This window comes from Bubalus kerabau, chromosome 4 (assembly GCF_029407905.1).
Source record: "Bubalus kerabau isolate K-KA32 ecotype Philippines breed swamp buffalo chromosome 4, PCC_UOA_SB_1v2, whole genome shotgun sequence".
NCBI lineage: Eukaryota > Metazoa > Chordata > Mammalia > Artiodactyla > Bovidae > Bubalus > Bubalus kerabau.
In genome coordinates, this window is record NC_073627.1 from 161,469,167 (window position 1) to 161,486,424 (window position 17,258).

The following is a 17,258-nucleotide window of genomic DNA, read 5'->3' on the forward strand; positions in this document are numbered from 1 at the left end:
TAAGCACCATTATTGATAACTACTATGCATTCATAACTACATCAAATTCTTTATATGTATTGCCTCATTAATTCTCAGAACAATATTAGGTATTTTTAAGTTCCTCATTTTACAGACACGGAAACCAAGGCTTAGAGAGTTTCAGTGACCTCACTGAGGTCATAGAGGTAGTGCTTGACAAAACTGGGCTGTCTAACTTCAGAATCTGCCTCCAAAATGACAACAAACACTTTGTTCCTGTAGAATTAGCAAAATCGATACCAGCAATATATTGCAGAGCCAAAGTCCTTTTGTATCACAGAGAATCTCATAATCCTAAAATATTCTCTTTGGCAATGCATGTTCTTAAATATTTTAACAAAACACATGGGGAATGGCTGAAGGAACAACAAAAGTGTAGCCTGGTACAAGACAGAATCAGAAACAGCAATCTGGAAGTACCTGAAAAGCTGTCATGAAAAAACAAGCATATATACTTGTTGTTACACAAGGAAAAATGAGGGTTGCATATATGTAAAGTTAAATGTAAAGAGCTTTCTAATAAGAAGAATTCTCCCAAAATAACCTGAATGCCCTCATACAGTGCTCTAACCATCACTGGGCTGGGAACAGAAGTAAAATGAACATCAAACCAACTTTAGAGAAAACAACATAGTTTTCATATGGATGAAACAAAACTAAATAAAACCATAGGTGAAATTTCATTCATATTTTTCAGGGATAAAATGAAAATCTTAATGAAAATTTAAACTGCATGTCAAAAATAAGAAGGAAAACTACAAACTGGAAAGGTATTTACAGAGACAAAAGTGTTAATTAAGAGTTCATACAATTTAAGAGGAAAATTATCAAAATTCCAAGAGACAAGAATAATAAAAAGGTAAATATAAGTAATAAATAAACATAGAGGTAATATTAAAATTCATGAGCAATCATAGGAATAAAAAGTCAAACAAAGCAATGGTTTATATAAATAGAAAAGAATAGATACCATTTCTGGTTCTAGAAAATATGCAAAAAATAGTCTGTGCAAATACTGCAGTAGCACAGTAAAATGTTAAGCTTTGGAAAAATAATTTTACAAACGTATCAAGAATTCTTTCAATTGATAACTTTCCATTCTATAATCACATCACTAGAGGTTAACCTTATGTTATTTCTAGTAGGAGGAAAGCAGATGACAAAGATATCAATGATCATTATATCAAAAACTCAAAATATTAAAATAAAATTAAGATATCCAACAGTATTAAAATTAAGGCTAGATTATTCTTCAAATATTAGAGAGAAAGGTTATAAAGACTGCAAAGTCACAGAAAATTATTGATTTACAATCCCACTGCTGGGCATACACACTGAGGAAATCAGAAGGGAAAGAGACACGTGTACCCCAATGTTCATCGCAGCACTGTTTATAATAGCCAGGACATGGAAGCAACCTAGATGTCCATCAGCAGATGAATGGATAAGAAAGCTATGGTACATAGTGGATATACACAGTTGGGTATACGCATTATACACAATGGAGTATTACTCAGCCATTAAAAAGAATACATTTGAATCAGTTCTAATGAGGTGGATGAAACTGGAGCCTATTATACAGAGTGAAGTAAGCCAGGAAGAAAAATACCAATACAGTATACTAACACATACATATGGAATTTAGAAAGATGGTAACAATAACCCTGTATACGAGACAGCAAAAGAGACACTGATGTATACAACAGTCTTTTGGACTCTGTGGGAGAGGGAGAGGGTGAGATGATCTGGGAGAATGGCATTGAAATATGTATAATATCATATATGAAACGAGTCGCCAGTCCAGGTTCGATGCACGATACTGGATGCTTGGGGCTGGTGCACTGGGACGACCCAGAGGGATGGTATGGGGAGGGAGGAGGGAGGAGAGTTCAGGATGGGGAACACGTGTATGCCTGTGGCGGATTCATTTCGATATATGGCAGAACCAATACAATATTGTAAAGTTTAAAAATAAAATTTAAATAAATAAATAAATAAAATGCAATATGCTAATTAAATTTTATCCATACTGGTATAAAGAAAAATTATTTCTATGTAGTTTTGAGTTAACAAGAATATGGATGATAAAAATAATTTAAAGAAGTAGAATGACTTCCTCTTACTAGGATTTTATTAGCACTGATCTAGCATTATCTGTGGAAGCCAAAGAAAAACAAATTCTTAGGGAAACTTCAAGTGTTTTGAGAACTTTGCTGAGGTCATCAAATAGATGTGTTCAAAGAAAATTCCAAGAAATACATGGCTAGGGAAGGTTTTTGTTAAGTCAGGTTAATTGGGGTTTTGGAATGAACAGAAGTGGGGACTTCTCTAGAGAATTCTAAGTTTCTGACTCACAACCTTAAGGACTAAAGAAGTTTATAAAAATGAGTGCTAAATTAGCTTCCAAAAGAAGCTGAGTCTCTTGAGTAAGTGTCAACTTTAAGACAAATCATGGGACACTAGAGTTGCATCACATCTTCTTTTTAACATGTTTCATTTCCTTCATACCTCTTAAGAATATTCATGCACAGACAGGTTGCCTAATTATGGCTGCTCTTTCTCCCATTTCTTTTTAGGAAGGAGCAATTGAAGTTTAGCATCTTCTGGCCTTATTAATAAAATGCAAATGAAATTCAAAAATGAGAATTCTTTCAGTTAATAGAATGGAATGGTATGAATGACTAAAAACCAGTCAGAAGGTAAGATAAAGAGAGAAGTTTTATTTCAAGAGAAAAACATCCCATCAATAAATATACAAATATTGAGCTGAGGTGACCATTGCTCAGAGGTTTTGAAAATATGTATATGTTTATTTATGTGAAAGGAAAAAAAAATATAAAAACCCACCAGGCATCATCTCAAAGACTGGGATACAACTAAATTTTTTATCTCAAATTTTTCCATGGGAGAGACTGTGAGGAAAAGAAAGTAGTTTGCAATGCAAAAGAGCCTCATAAATAATAGACTTAGGCTTCCCTGATGGCTCAGGTGGTATAGAATCTGCCTGCAATGAAGAAGACCCAGGTTTGACCCCTAGGTTGGGAAGATCTCTTAGAGAAGGAAATGCTCCCTGCAGTATTCTTGCTTGGAGAATCCCATGGACAGAGGAGCTTGGTGGGCTACAGTTCATGGGGCTGCAAAGTCAGATAGGACTGAGCAACTAACACTTTTGCTTTCAGAGGCTATGCATTTGAGTATTGAGAAGTATTGAGTTCACTAAAATTTTAAGTAAAAAGTACCTGGAGGAAAAAAAAAAAAGTATCTGGAGAAAGAACGCCTCACACATAAACTATGTTCAATAAGAGCTTGACGATACAGGTAATTAAAGATGTTTGTAATAAAAACAGGATTAGAAACCAAAAAAAAAAAAAAAGTAATAAAGGGAAGAAATAATCATGAGGGTTAGTCTGATCCTCAGAAGGCCAAAGCAAAACAAAAGAAAGTATTAAAAGTTTTTGAATTTTCATTTATATAATTAATCAAATTCCACTTCTGAGACCTTAATTCTCTACACCAAACCTGAGAGAAATTTTCAATATTTTTTCATATGAATTCATTATTAGAATAATGTCTTCATAAGTGGAAGATGATGAATGTCTTCAACGTTTTCAGAGGCAAATATACATTTTATGTGTGTCTTTATCATATGGGTCCTTAAAAAAACTTGAGCGTATCCTTTTAAATTGTACTTTATTTAAAAATTCATACTTATGTAGCATTTTGACATAGCAATAAAAATAGGGGTTTGGGGACCATAAAGATACGGATTTAAAATTAATTAAAACTGCATTTTGATGTTGGGTTCCTGGTTCATTTTGTATGGAAAAAACTGCATGACTGGAACACTTTCTACCTTGAAAAACAGCAAAAAATAGTAGTCTGAAAAATTTTTTCATATAAAGTAAATTAAATACCTAGTTAAAAAATAAAGATAAGGGTTCAAATAATAATCTGGTATTTACCAACTATAAGACATTGAAATTGTACTTGAAATTTGAAATATCAAATTAATTTCTTCACTGTTAAAATATGGATAATAATTTTGAATTATTCTGAAAGATAAATGTTAACAATTATTGGAAGTGCCAAATACAGAATAGGACCTCACATGTTTCATTTACTCTTCTCTTTGTGAGCTAAAATAATACACCTTTCCATGTGGTATGTTAATTGAAGATCAGAGTTTATAAAATCTACAGCATAAATTTTGGTAACTCTACTTATTTTTTCACAATATCAATTGTCTTAATTGATCTATTTGAAGAACTGGAGAGGATAACAGAATTATATCCTCTAGTGAGAATTTAGAGTATAGATGGCATCTGCTTTTCAATGAAAAATCTTAGAACTTTAAATATTAGACCTTCAAGCAAGCAAGTCAATAAAAGTGAAAAAATATTCTAGAAAGTTAGGGATCTTTCTAGAAAATTAGAGAGCTTAACTTCTGTCTTGAATAAAAAAGTCACAGACTTTTCTTTAGGTCTCTTACAACAGTAAAAGAGTGCCTGAATGAAACCTCACAGCATGGAACCACAGAGTGATTACTCTAAAAGACCAGGAGTTGGTTGAGAAGGATTAGAGGACAGCTAAGATTTAGGTCAGTTCAAAGCCTCAACAAATAAGAATATCATCGTCTAGTGACAATTCTATTCTAGGGACCATGGATCGGAAATCTCTTTTGAGATTATATTAATATGACTAAGAACTCAAATTCTTTATCTTCGTTCACTCCAAAAATAATTAACACTGTTAATCTACAAGATTTAGAGAGTAGGGATCATAAATGCTCTAGGCCTACCAGAAATAGTAGCTTCCTATGGATAACTAGACAAGATGCACCAGTACACCTCAGTCTTAATGTTTAGTATTTAGACACATGGGACAACCACTGTAATGTTTAAATTGTTTTAGCATATTTTACTCTGAGTTAATCTTCCTAATATAATTTGACACCTACTTCAGTGTCTTTCTCTTTTTCATTATACTTTTCCTTTGGCATATTTATTTTAGAATTTGGGTAATTCAGAAAAGTAGGAAAAAAGTATTTAAGATATCCATTAATGTTTTGATATTTCTTTTCAGTCTTTCAATTCTGTCTAGGTTATCTTGGTTTAGATTTTGATCTTTCAAATAATGTTATAATTGTTTTGTTATCACTTAGTCATTCTAAAATAATTTAAATGTAATTTTGGGATTAGTGGAAATTTATCACAAATGTCATATTAAAAGATGAATAATGACCCAAAATAAGTATACTATGATTATTTAACAATTCTCCTCGCATTAGACAAGAATGAAAAACTGTTTTAAAAGATCACTTCCAATATACAGATACCATGGAAAGTGATTGTATTATAAATTACCAAGAATCTTTTAAAATCTTCATTTCCTTGTTCCCAGATTCTGTAAATTCATTTTAGAGAAGTAAAGTTAAATGGGGAAAGCATTTTAGGCACAATGCAATTCAATAGAGTATTTGTTAACTGTTTCTTAAAAGGTACTCTAGCATTGCAAGAGTAATGACAATCGTCTCCTCTATATTATCTGTTTTCGTTCCTCTCCACCTCCATTTGAAAACCTGAAAGCAGATTTGTGGTCTCTCTTTAAAAAATCTGCAAATAAGTTTTTTTTTTTTTGCAGAAATTATCAAAGGGCTGTTAGGATTCCTCATGTACACATTTATTTACTATAAGTAATTTCCAAATAGGAATCAGGTTTATAAGTGGTGCTAAAAAGAGAAGGGTTTTGACCTGATTCACATCTGTCCTCTTGAAACTGCAGTACATTCCGATCTCAGATGACTGAAGTTCTGCTATCAGAATTTTATTCTCAAAGTCATTTGGTATGTGTACCTACAGTCAATCAAGCTCCAATCTTAATACCAAGTAAAGGTATATCCTGGCTTACCCAACATTTGCTACCCTTTTTGAAATGTATGCCTACAAAGTAGGGTGCAGCCTGAATTAAATGAGTGTCTTCCTTTCTATGGACAGAGGAGCTGGCTGGGCCATAGTCCATGAGATCACAAAAGAGTCAGATAAGACTTGGAGACTAAACAACAACAATCTCCTTTCTACAGTCAATAGATATGTGAATATTCTATTATTTTGAATGAATCGTCTCACTATTGTAAGCTAGAGTTTTCCTAGAAAGCAGTATAACTCATTGGCAAATGACTATAACAGAAATAGCTAGTCCTATACTGGAAACATAACTACTTTTTGAAAACCCTAAGTAAAAACCTATCTATTCGATCAACGTTTTTTCTTTAGGAATATTTTTTAATCTAGGTAGGATATCTTGAGAATGAAGAAGTGTTTTCAAAATTATACTCAGTTTTACTTAGTTGTTATAGGGAAGAATATCATGTACTAATATCTGCTCTTTAGATTTTTTCAAATTAAAGTCATTTTCTCTACATTCTATAGCACACAACTCTGATCTTGTTCAGTTCAGTTTAGTCTCTCATGTCCGACTCTTTGGAGCACCATGGATGGTAATACGCCAGGCTTCCCTGTCCTTCACCATCTCCCAGAGCTTGCTCAAACTCATGCCTATTGAGTTCATGATGCCATCCAACAAGATTATAGAATACTATAGTGACTCTTTTTCTTTCAGTACTTTAATGTTGTGGCTTCTTCATTGTCTCAGGGTTGCAGTGAGTACTAACCTCTCTCTTATGAACATAAGGTACCTCTTTTCTCATTTTTAAGCAGTTTGTTGCTGAACCTTGGTGTGGTTTTCTTTCTGTTTCTCATTATTTTGGCTACTGAGATTCGTCTATGTATTTATTGTTTTCATCAAGTTTAGAAAGTTTCTATACATTATTTAAATATTATTTTTGTTTTGCATTTTGTATTTACTTAAAATACATTTTATTTCAAAGCATTTTGTATTTACTACTTTTTCTGTTTTGGACTCCAGTTATATGTATACCATATCACTTAAAGCTGTCTCACACAGTTAATGGTCTGTTCACTTTTTTAAATTCCTTTTCTCTTTGTTTTATTTTAAAGTGTTACTATTTCTCTGATTCCTTGTTCACTAATCTTTCCTTCTGCAGGGTCCAATTACTTTAATTCCATCCAAAGTATACTGGATAAATTCATATTAGATACACTTCAATACTAGGTCTTAGAATTTGTATTTTAAAAATATCTCTAAATATAATTTTATACTTATAAATATAAATAAATATATTTATTTATAAATATATCTCTCTAAATATAATTTTCTGTGTCTCAAATGACATGATTTTTTCTCAGCCTTCTTGACTATATTAAATACAGTCAGAATAACTTCTTAATGTCATGTCTAGTAATTCTATCAGTGTCCTGTTTTCTGCTTTAAAAATCTACTTTCTTTCTTTTTTGTTGTTTTATTAAAATATTATTAACAACTAAAAGGTGTGTCCATTTAATTATACAAGGTGAATTTTATAGGTGTGCAATGTGTTGATTTTATTCTCAGCCTTGTGTGAGCTTGAAAATCATTCCCTCCAGTTCTCCTGGATGATCCTTTCCCAGGTCCTGCTTAATTTCTTCATACACCTTCATTGATCAGAACTCAACTAAAAGCAGAGCGGTGTCCCTTTAGAGCTCTAGCTCTTTTTTCTGTAGCTTCCTCCTTTCTGGATTTGGGCTTGAAAACTAGCTGCCTTGTTCTCCCTGGCCTCTCAATTCCATCCTCAAATCCTTTCCCGATGGGTTCCCTCTCTCTATCTTATTACCTGGAAATTCATTACTCAGGGAAGGAAGTTGGGAAAATTAAAGGGTTCACTTCATTTGTTCCTCATGTCTCAGGGATCACTGTCCTATGTTGTTTGATGTTCAATATCTTAAAATTGAATTTTCACACTTATTTCTGTTTTATTTTTATTGCTTCAGATAGAAGGGCAAAACACGGTCCCTGTTTCTTCTTGGTCAGAAGCAGAAATCTAATCCTCCCCACCTGTTTTCCCCACAGAAAACAAATCTGTTCAGTTCACTCACTCAGTCATGTCCGACTCTTTGCAACCCCATGGACTGCAGTACACCAGGCTTCCCTGTCCAGTACCATCTCCCAGAGCTTGCTCAAACTCACGTCCATCAAGTTGGTGATGCCGATTTAATTAATGAAATATTAAACAAATATTTCAGTATATTCTAGAATGGGTGGCAATGGAGTAAAGCTGAGAAAGAAATGTAAATAGAGAGAGACAAAGAGGACAGAGATAGAGTGGAGAGACAGACAGCAACAAGAGGAGGAGAGATTTGGGGGTATTTTATGCTAATATTCTTAAGAGCTGCCAGAGTGAAAGGACTAGACATGAAATAAAGTAACCGATGCTGCTCAATTTAATTGAAATCACAAGTAAATTCAAACGAGCTGAATTTAGAATCTAGCCAGAATAAAGATCAAAAACTGACTATGTAGCCAAGACATGGAAGCAACCTAAGTGTTCATTGAAGGCTGAGTGGATAAAGAGGTGATATACATACAGAAAGGAATATTACTCAGCTATTGAAAAGAATGGAATAATGCCATGTGCAGCAACATGGATGGATGTATAGATTGTCATACTGAGTAAAGTAAGTCAGACAGAGAAGGACAAATACTGTATGATATCACTTTTATACAGAATCTAGAAGAATTGATGCTTTTGAACTGTGGTGTTGGAGAAGACTCTTGAGAATCCCTTGGACTGCAAGGAGATCCAACCAGTCCATTGTAAAGAGGTCAGTCCTGGGTGTTCATTGGAGGGACTGATGTTGAAACTGAAACTCCAATATTTTGGCCACCTGATGCAGAGAGCTGACTCATTTGAAAAGACCCTGATGCTGGGAAAGATTGAAGGTGGGTGGAGAAGGGGACGACAGAGGATGAGATGGTTGGATGGCATCACCGACACAATGGACGTGGGTTTGGGTGGACTCTGGGAGTTGGTGATGGACAGGGAGGCCTGGTGTGCTGCGGTTCATGGGGTTGCAAAGAGTCAGACATGACTGAGCGACTGAACTGAACTCAAAAGTAGACATGAACTTATAAAACAGAAACAGTCTTACCGGCTTAGAGAATGAACTTACTATTACCAAGGGAGAAGGAGGGAGGGGGAGGAAAGATAGGGGGTTTGTGATGGATATGTACACACTGCTGTATATGAAATGAATAACTAGCAAAGATATACTCTATAGCAAGGGAACTTTGCTCAGGATTACTAACATCATATATGGGAGAAGAATTTGAAGATTAATAGATACATAAACATATTACTGAATCACTTTGCTGTAAACTTAAAACACAACATTTTTTATCAATTACACTCTAAAATAAAATAAGTTGACTGACAAGTGGTCTTTCAGAAGTAGCAAGAAGGAATTTTATTATAAGTATAGTAAATAAGTTATCTGTATTTCCTAGAAGAGAAAATCAAACTAGCATGGTTTAAAAATAACCATGCTAGTTTGATTTTCTCTTCTAGGAAATACAGATAACTTATTTAATATACCTGTGGTGGATTCATTTTGATATTTGGCAAAACTAATACAGTTATGTAAAGTTTAAAAATAAAATAAAATTTAAAAAAAAAGAAAGTAAAAAAAAAAATAGCCTAAGTTCACTCAGCTTGTGCAGACAAAAATCAAATTGGAATTCTATACTCCAAATCACAAGTGTTCTGTTCTTTTCCCTTTACTTCAACTCTGACCAATTGTAGAAAAATGAAGCCAATCATTTTATAGTTATCTGTCCCAAACTTCTGCATAGACCATATCATCCACACCTAGGGCTCAATTGCCATCTCTGAGCAAAGGACTTTTTAATATACAGCTTGACTCCTGATTTCTCTCCTGGACTTCACTAATCTATCTTCACCTGGAAGTCTAATCATCAACACAGTCAGCCAGTCATCCAACTTACATCATTACCTTTATGAAGTCATCTTTCTTAATCTTCTCCTCTTATTCAATCAATGGCTGCATCAGAGTTCTTTACTTATACTAGTAGGATCATTGTTGATGACTATCCATACATGAAAGATCCTCAAATCCAATACTGTAACCATGAAATTCCCATATTCGTCCTATCTTTTCATCTCATTGCTTTCTAAGTCTTCACTGCCTCTATGTACACTGTCTCCATGGTCCTCTAACTCATTTGTCCCATTCTCAATTGATCCTCTATACTGTCGAAAGACCAGTCTTTCTAAACCTAACATCTTAGCCTAATCACATCACAAGAGTATGAGAAAATATTCACTGACCTGCTCTTTCTACAGAAAAAAGCCCAGTATGATAAGATTTTTGACAAACAGGCTTCATCAAACCATTTCACCTTCATCTCTTCAACGAATGCTTATAAAAGTCCTGAAAGGATCTCTCTCTTCCCTTGCCTTTGATAATAAAAATTACTAGGAATTGGTGCTGGTTTTTATTTTCTCATCTGATTGTCACAGGTTCATAATTTAGACATTGCAGTGTCCATCTTCCAAAGCACAGTGAGGTCAAGTTCTTATACGGAAGAAACCATTAGCCTTGACTTCCAATTTACTCTTTTTATTGTATTTACAAGGAAATAAATAATGGTAACACCATGCTAATATTAAATGTATTCAGTTCAGTCGCGCATCCTGTCTGACTCTTTGCGACCCCATGAATCGCAGCACACCAGGCCTCCCTGTCCATCACCAACTCCCAAAGTTCACTCAGACTCACGTCCATCGAGTCAGTGATGCCATCCAGCCATCTCATCATCTGTCATCCCCTTCTCCTCCTGCCCCCAATCCCTCCCAGCAATAGACGCTTTTCCAATGAGTCAACTCTTTGCATGAGTAGGCAAAGTACTGGAGTTTCAGCTTCAGCATCATTCCTTCCAAAGGAATCCCAGGGCTGATCTCCTTCAGAATGGACTGGATGGATCTCTTTGCACTCCAAGGGACCCTCAAGAGTCTTCTCCAACACCACAGTTCAAAAGCATCAATTCTTCGGTACTCAGCCTTCTTCACAGTCCAACTCTCACATCCATACATGACCACAGGAAAAACCATAGCCTTGGCTAGATGGACCATTGTTGGCAAAGTAATGTCTCTGATTTTCAATATGCTGTCTATGTTGGTCATAACTTTTCTTCCAAGGAGTAAGCATCTTTTAATTTCATGGCTGCAGTCACCATCTACAGTGATTTTGGAGCCCCAAAAAATAAAGTCTGACACTGTTTTCTACTGTTTCCCCATCTATTTACCATGAAGGGATGGAACCAGATGCCATGATCTTTTTTTTCTGAATGTTGAGCTTTAAGCCAACTTTTTCACTCTCCACTTTCACTTTCATCAAGAGGCTTTTTAGTTCCTCTTCACTTTCTGCCATAAGGGTAGTGTCATCTGCATATCTGAGGTTATGGATATTTCTCCCGGCAGTCTTGACTCCAGCTTGTGCCTCTTCCAGCCCAATTAAATGTATTAAATATGTATTAAAATAATGTATTAAATGTATTAAAATAACCAACTATGAAATACAAGTCATAGGAAAATTGGGCTTAAAACTCAATATCCAAAACTCTAAGATCATGGCATTTGGTCCCATCAATTCACAGCAAGTAGTTGGGGAAAAACTGGAAACTGACAGATATTATTTTCTTCTGCTCCAAAATCACAATGGATAGTGACTGTAGCCATGAAATTAAAAGATTCTTGCTTCTTGGAAGAAAAGTTATGACAAACTTAGACACTATATTACAAAACAGAGAAATTACTTTGCCAACAATGGTCTATATGCTCAAAGTTATGTGTTTGTTTTTTTTTTCCAGTAGTCATGTACAGATGTAAGAGTTGGACCATAAAGAATGGTAAGCATCAAAAAACTGATGCTTTCAAATTTTAGTGCTAGAGAAGATTCTTGAGAGTCCATTGGACAGCAAGAAGATCAAACCAGTCAATCCTAAAGGAAATTAATACTGAATATTCATTGGAAGAACTGATGCTGAAGCTGAAGCTCTAATACTTTCACCACTTGATGTGATGAGCCAGCTCATTGGAAAAACCCTAATGCTGGGAAAGATTGAGGGCAGGAGGAGAAGGGGCCATCAGAGGATGAGATGGTTGGATGGCATCACTGACATAATGGACGAGTTTGAGCAAATTTCAGGATATAGTGAAGGACAGGGAAGCATGGTGTACTACAGCCCATGGCATCTCAAAGAATCGGATATGACTTAGCAAACGAACGACAAGTCATAGGCAATAAAATAACGAGCAATCCACCATTATCTAGTATGTGTACTATGGAAGTTTATTAAAATCAGGCAGACCAAACCACAATATTAAAAACCTATAATGGTATCAGAAGACTTAAGAGGTCTTCACAAAGTGAAGTTATAATCATAGGCTTATAGATAGTTGGTGAAGTCAGTTTCAGAAAAGTACTTACTTGGAGATAATAAACCCAAGGCCAGATAACAGAAAATTTTAAAAGGAATGCAAACTTTACTTTAGAAAGGCTCCATATAGAAATAGAGTTTTGGGGGCTTAGTTAAGTTCTACTTCCTCATCCATAAATCAGATTCTCTCTGACCTTGTGAAGACAGTGAAAGTCTAATCTTTGAAGGAAGGCAGATGAGTGAATATGACAAGTTGGAATTAATCATTATCTTAAGCCTCAATACTGTGTTAGCTTTTATTTATATATACTTCTGATACCTCCATTCTTTCACCTTTCTATAATTGCTCCAATACTAATAAATCATTGCTTTCAAGTATTATTATCAGATACTTATTGATCACTCCATTGACTCCAATCTAACTACCTGAGGTTGTTGCTCTTTGGACAAACTAGATAAATCTTTGTTATAATTTGCTAACATGTCCTAAATTTAATCCCAGTACATCTTCTATCTCTTTCTTCTTTACCAATGGGCAGTCCTCAACTTGAGTCCAAGCCATTAAAAAAATCTACAGATATCATTAATGATTCCATGACAAAAAACAGATAAGTTTTGTACATTTAGCTATCTGGTCCAGAGAGGGATTACAAATGCTATGAAAATTTCTAAGTATACATTTTAATTCTTTGTATATTGTGGTTTATATAATAAGATATTTCACATATTTCAATATTTTACACCCATTTAATAGGCTTTCATTATTGTAACATCTATAGCACAGATTTCATGTCTTTTTATTTTCTCTAAGTGCTAATGAGTTCATTTATACCATTGGATTTATACCAGGTGTCTGGAATAACAGGATTAAACAGAACACTAACAGTTTTTGAATATTCATTGGAAGGGCTAATGCTGAAGCTGAAGCTGCAATGCTTTGGCCACCTAATGCAAAGAGTAGACTCATTAGAAAAGACCCTGATGCTGGGAAAGATTGAAGGCAGGAGGAGAAGTGAATGACAGAGGATGAGATGATTGGATGGCATCACTGACTCAATGGACATGAGTTTGAGCAAGCTCAGGAGATACTGAAGCACAGGGGAGCCTGATGTGCAGCAGTCCATGGGGTCACAAGAGTCAGACACTACTGGGCAACTGAACAAAAACAGCAACATCTAGTAGTTTCACTGAAACACCTTTTCTCTTCTTGTGAATTTACCAAAAAAAAAAAAAAAAAAAAGATGTCAGCATCTGAAAACTAACAACATGCCACTAAACTCTGATATTTTTTTTCTTGACTGGAACTCATCCACTCTACTTCTAGTCAGGATATATTTCTGCAGATATTTTATATCTGTATATAGATGTTCACATTACACACACACACATATCTGCATACAGAAACATATCCACACATTTAAAACACAGCCACACATTTAGAGAATATGTAATTATTTCTATTCCATTTAGTTATGTTAAAAAAGAGTTCATACTAATTTGCTAATGCTGCCATAACAAAACATCAGGGACTGATGGCTTAAACAACAGAAATTTATCAGGTCATAGTTTTGGAAGCTAGAAGTCCAACATTAGGATGTTAGCAGGTTTAAAGTCCTCTGAGGCCTCTGCTTGGCTTCTAGAGTGTCACCTTCTCATTATGTGCATTCACGTTTTCTTTTCTTATAATGACACAAATCAGATTGTATAAGGGCCTAAAATAACAGCCTTGTTTCAATTTAACCACCTTTTAATGGTCATATCTTCAAATATAGATGCATTCTGAGGTACTAGGTATGTGTGGGAGTAGGGGATGGGGGGCTAGGCCTTCAGCATTAGAGTTTTGAAGGGACACAATTCAGTATTACACAGAGGCTAATAATAAATTAGCTAAAAATCTAGTAAAGTAATTACATTCACCTATTGTTGTTGTTATATCAGTTGTTGTTGTTCAGTTGCTCAGTCGTGTTCAACTCTTTGCAACCCCATGGACTGCAGCACACTATTGAGTAATGCCATCCATTGAGTCAGTGTTGCCATCCAACCATCTCATCCATGGTCATCCCCTTCTCCTTCTGCCGTCAATCTTTCCCCGCATCAGGGTCTTTCCTAATGAGTTGGCTCTTTGCATTGGGTGGCCAAAGTATTTGAGCTTCAGCTTCAGCATCAGTCCTTCCAATGAATATTCAGGATTAATTTCCTTTAGGATTGATTGGTTTGATCTCCTTACAGGCCAAGGGACTCTCAAGAGTCTTCTCTAACACCACAGTTCAAAAGCATCAACTCTTCAGTGCTCAGCCTTCTTTATATCTGACTCTTCAATCCATTTGTATATTACATGTACATAATTTTGAATACTCACCAATATGTTAATTTAATGCTTAAGTTATATTTACACTGAAGTAGCACCTCACACTGATCAGAATGGCCATCATCAATAGGTCTACAAATAATAAATGCTGGAGAAGGTGTGGAGAAAAGTGAACTCTCCTACATTGTTTGTGAAGATGCATATTGGTCTACAATGCAGATTGGAAACCAGTATGGAAGTTCTTTAAAAAACTAATAATAGAGTTGCCATAGAATACTGAAATCTCCTCCTGGGCATATATACAGAGAAAATGCTAATTCAAAAAGATACATGCAGCCCAATGTTCATAACAGCAATATTTACAATAGGCAAGACATGGAAGAAACCTAAGTGTCCACTGACAGATGAATGAATAAAGAAGATGTGGAATACATATACAGTGTAATGTTATTCAACTATAAAAAGGACAAAACAATGTCATTTGCAGCTTATTTATTTCTAGGAAATTATTGCTAGGCTGGGCCTAGAAATAATTATACTAAGTGAAGTAAATGAGAGAAAGACAAATAGATGATACCATCAATTTGTGGAGTCTACAAAAAATGATAAAAATGAATTTGTTTACAAAATAGACTCACAGATACAGAAAACAAGCTTCTCATTACCAAAAAAGGAAGGAGGATGATGGATAAATTGAGAAATTGAGACTAATTGATTGCTCTTGTTATTTAGTTACTAAGTTGTGTCTGACTCTTTTGCAACCCCATAGACTATATAGCCCCCCAGGCTCCTCTGTCTGTAGGATTTCCCTGGCAATAATACTGGAGTGAGTTGCCATTTCCTTTTCTAGGGGATCTTCTCAACCCAGTGATAGAACCTGTGCCTCCTGCATTGTCAGGAAAATTCTTCACCACTGAGTAACCAGAGAACCCTAAGGTTAATAGATACCCAATTACCTAATACTACATACAAAACAGATAAATAACAAGGACTTACTATAAACATGGGGAAATATATTCAATATCTTATCATAACCTACTTTGGAAAAGAATCTGAAAAAGAATACACACACATACACATAACTGAATTATTTTGTTATAGACTTGAAACAATATTAATCAATATATTTCAATTTTTAAAAATTTTAGAAAGAAATAACCAACCAAAATAATTATATTTAACCCTATAACCCCAAATAAAAATTAGAATTTGTCATCATGAGACTATTTGTTTAAGATCAGATAAACTTATGTATGACACATTGATATTACTTAGACTTTCAGTGACTAGTCAAAGAAGAGACTTAGAAAATGGCACATCACATTTAAAAATGAGTGTCTACCCCAATTATCTCCTGATATATATAGAAAGCACTAAATATCCCTTAATATTTACAGATATTATTTGCTACTAGAGACTGAAAGAGCACAGAGAGAGTTCCTAACCAGCAATTTTTTCACAGCCACTTTCACTTCTCTGTTCCATAAACTATAAATGATAGGATTCAACATGGGAGTTAAGCCAGCATATACCAAGGCTATAAATTTATCTATTTCCTGTGAATCTATATTTGATGGCTTCAGGTACATGGAGAGAGCTGTCCCATAGAATAAAACCACTACACTCAGGTGGGCTGCACATGTTGGAAAAGCTTTGCTTCGACCATCCAATGAGCTGATTCTTAGGATGCTAGAGAGGATGAATGCATAAGAAATACAAATGAGGAGCATTGGCATAGGAAGAAGAAGTACACTGATCACCAGCATGATTAACTGCGCCTTGGAAGTGTCTACACAAGCCAGTTTCAGGACGGCCAGAATCTCACAAGCGAAATGATCGATGACACCACTTCCACACAGTGACGGCTGCAACAGACACAGTTCCCACCAGGGCAGTGAAGGAGCCTGTCACCCACGAGCCAGCTGCAATCCGAACACAAATCTTCTTGTTCATGATGACGGGGTATCTCAGGGGCTTGCAGATGGCTACATATCGGTCATACGCCATCACAGACAGGAGCACACACTCAGTGGAGCCCATGGCCAGAGAGAAGTACATCTGAGCAGCACACCCTGAGAATGAGACGGTGTTCTTCCCTGAAATAAAATTTGCCAGCATTGGAGTCAGGGCAGAAGAAGTATACCAGATGTCCAGACATGACAGCTTGCTGAAGATGAAGTACATGGGTGTGTGTAGGTGAGAATCCAGGACACTAACCGAGATCAGAATACTATTACCCAGTAAGGTGATCAAGTACATCAGCAGGCACAGCACAAATATGGTGATTTCAACATTGGGATAGTGAGTAAATCCCAGAAAAATAAAATTAAAAATGACTGTTGCATTTGTCTTGTCCATTTTATTCTTCTTTGTTCATCTGGAATAGTGAATAAAAGTATACATGGCCTATATTTAAAATTTACACTCTATCAACTTTTCAAGGAGTTTTTGTTGGAGGAACTTTAAAGGGAGCGTTGCCTTCCAATATTACTAGCAATATTCACTCATTCATCCAACATTTACTGAATACACTCTAAGGCACTGAGAATCTAGAGTGAGGTTATACAAGTTCTTCTCT

General features: G+C 35.2%; 1 pseudogene; it reads right to left on the reverse strand.

Annotated features, from left to right (window-relative positions):
• Window positions 1-16,044: 16,044 nt before the first annotated feature.
• On the reverse strand, window positions 16,045-17,038 carry LOC129651712 (olfactory receptor 13F1-like; annotated as a pseudogene).
• Between the last annotated feature and the right edge of the window lie 220 nt (window positions 17,039-17,258).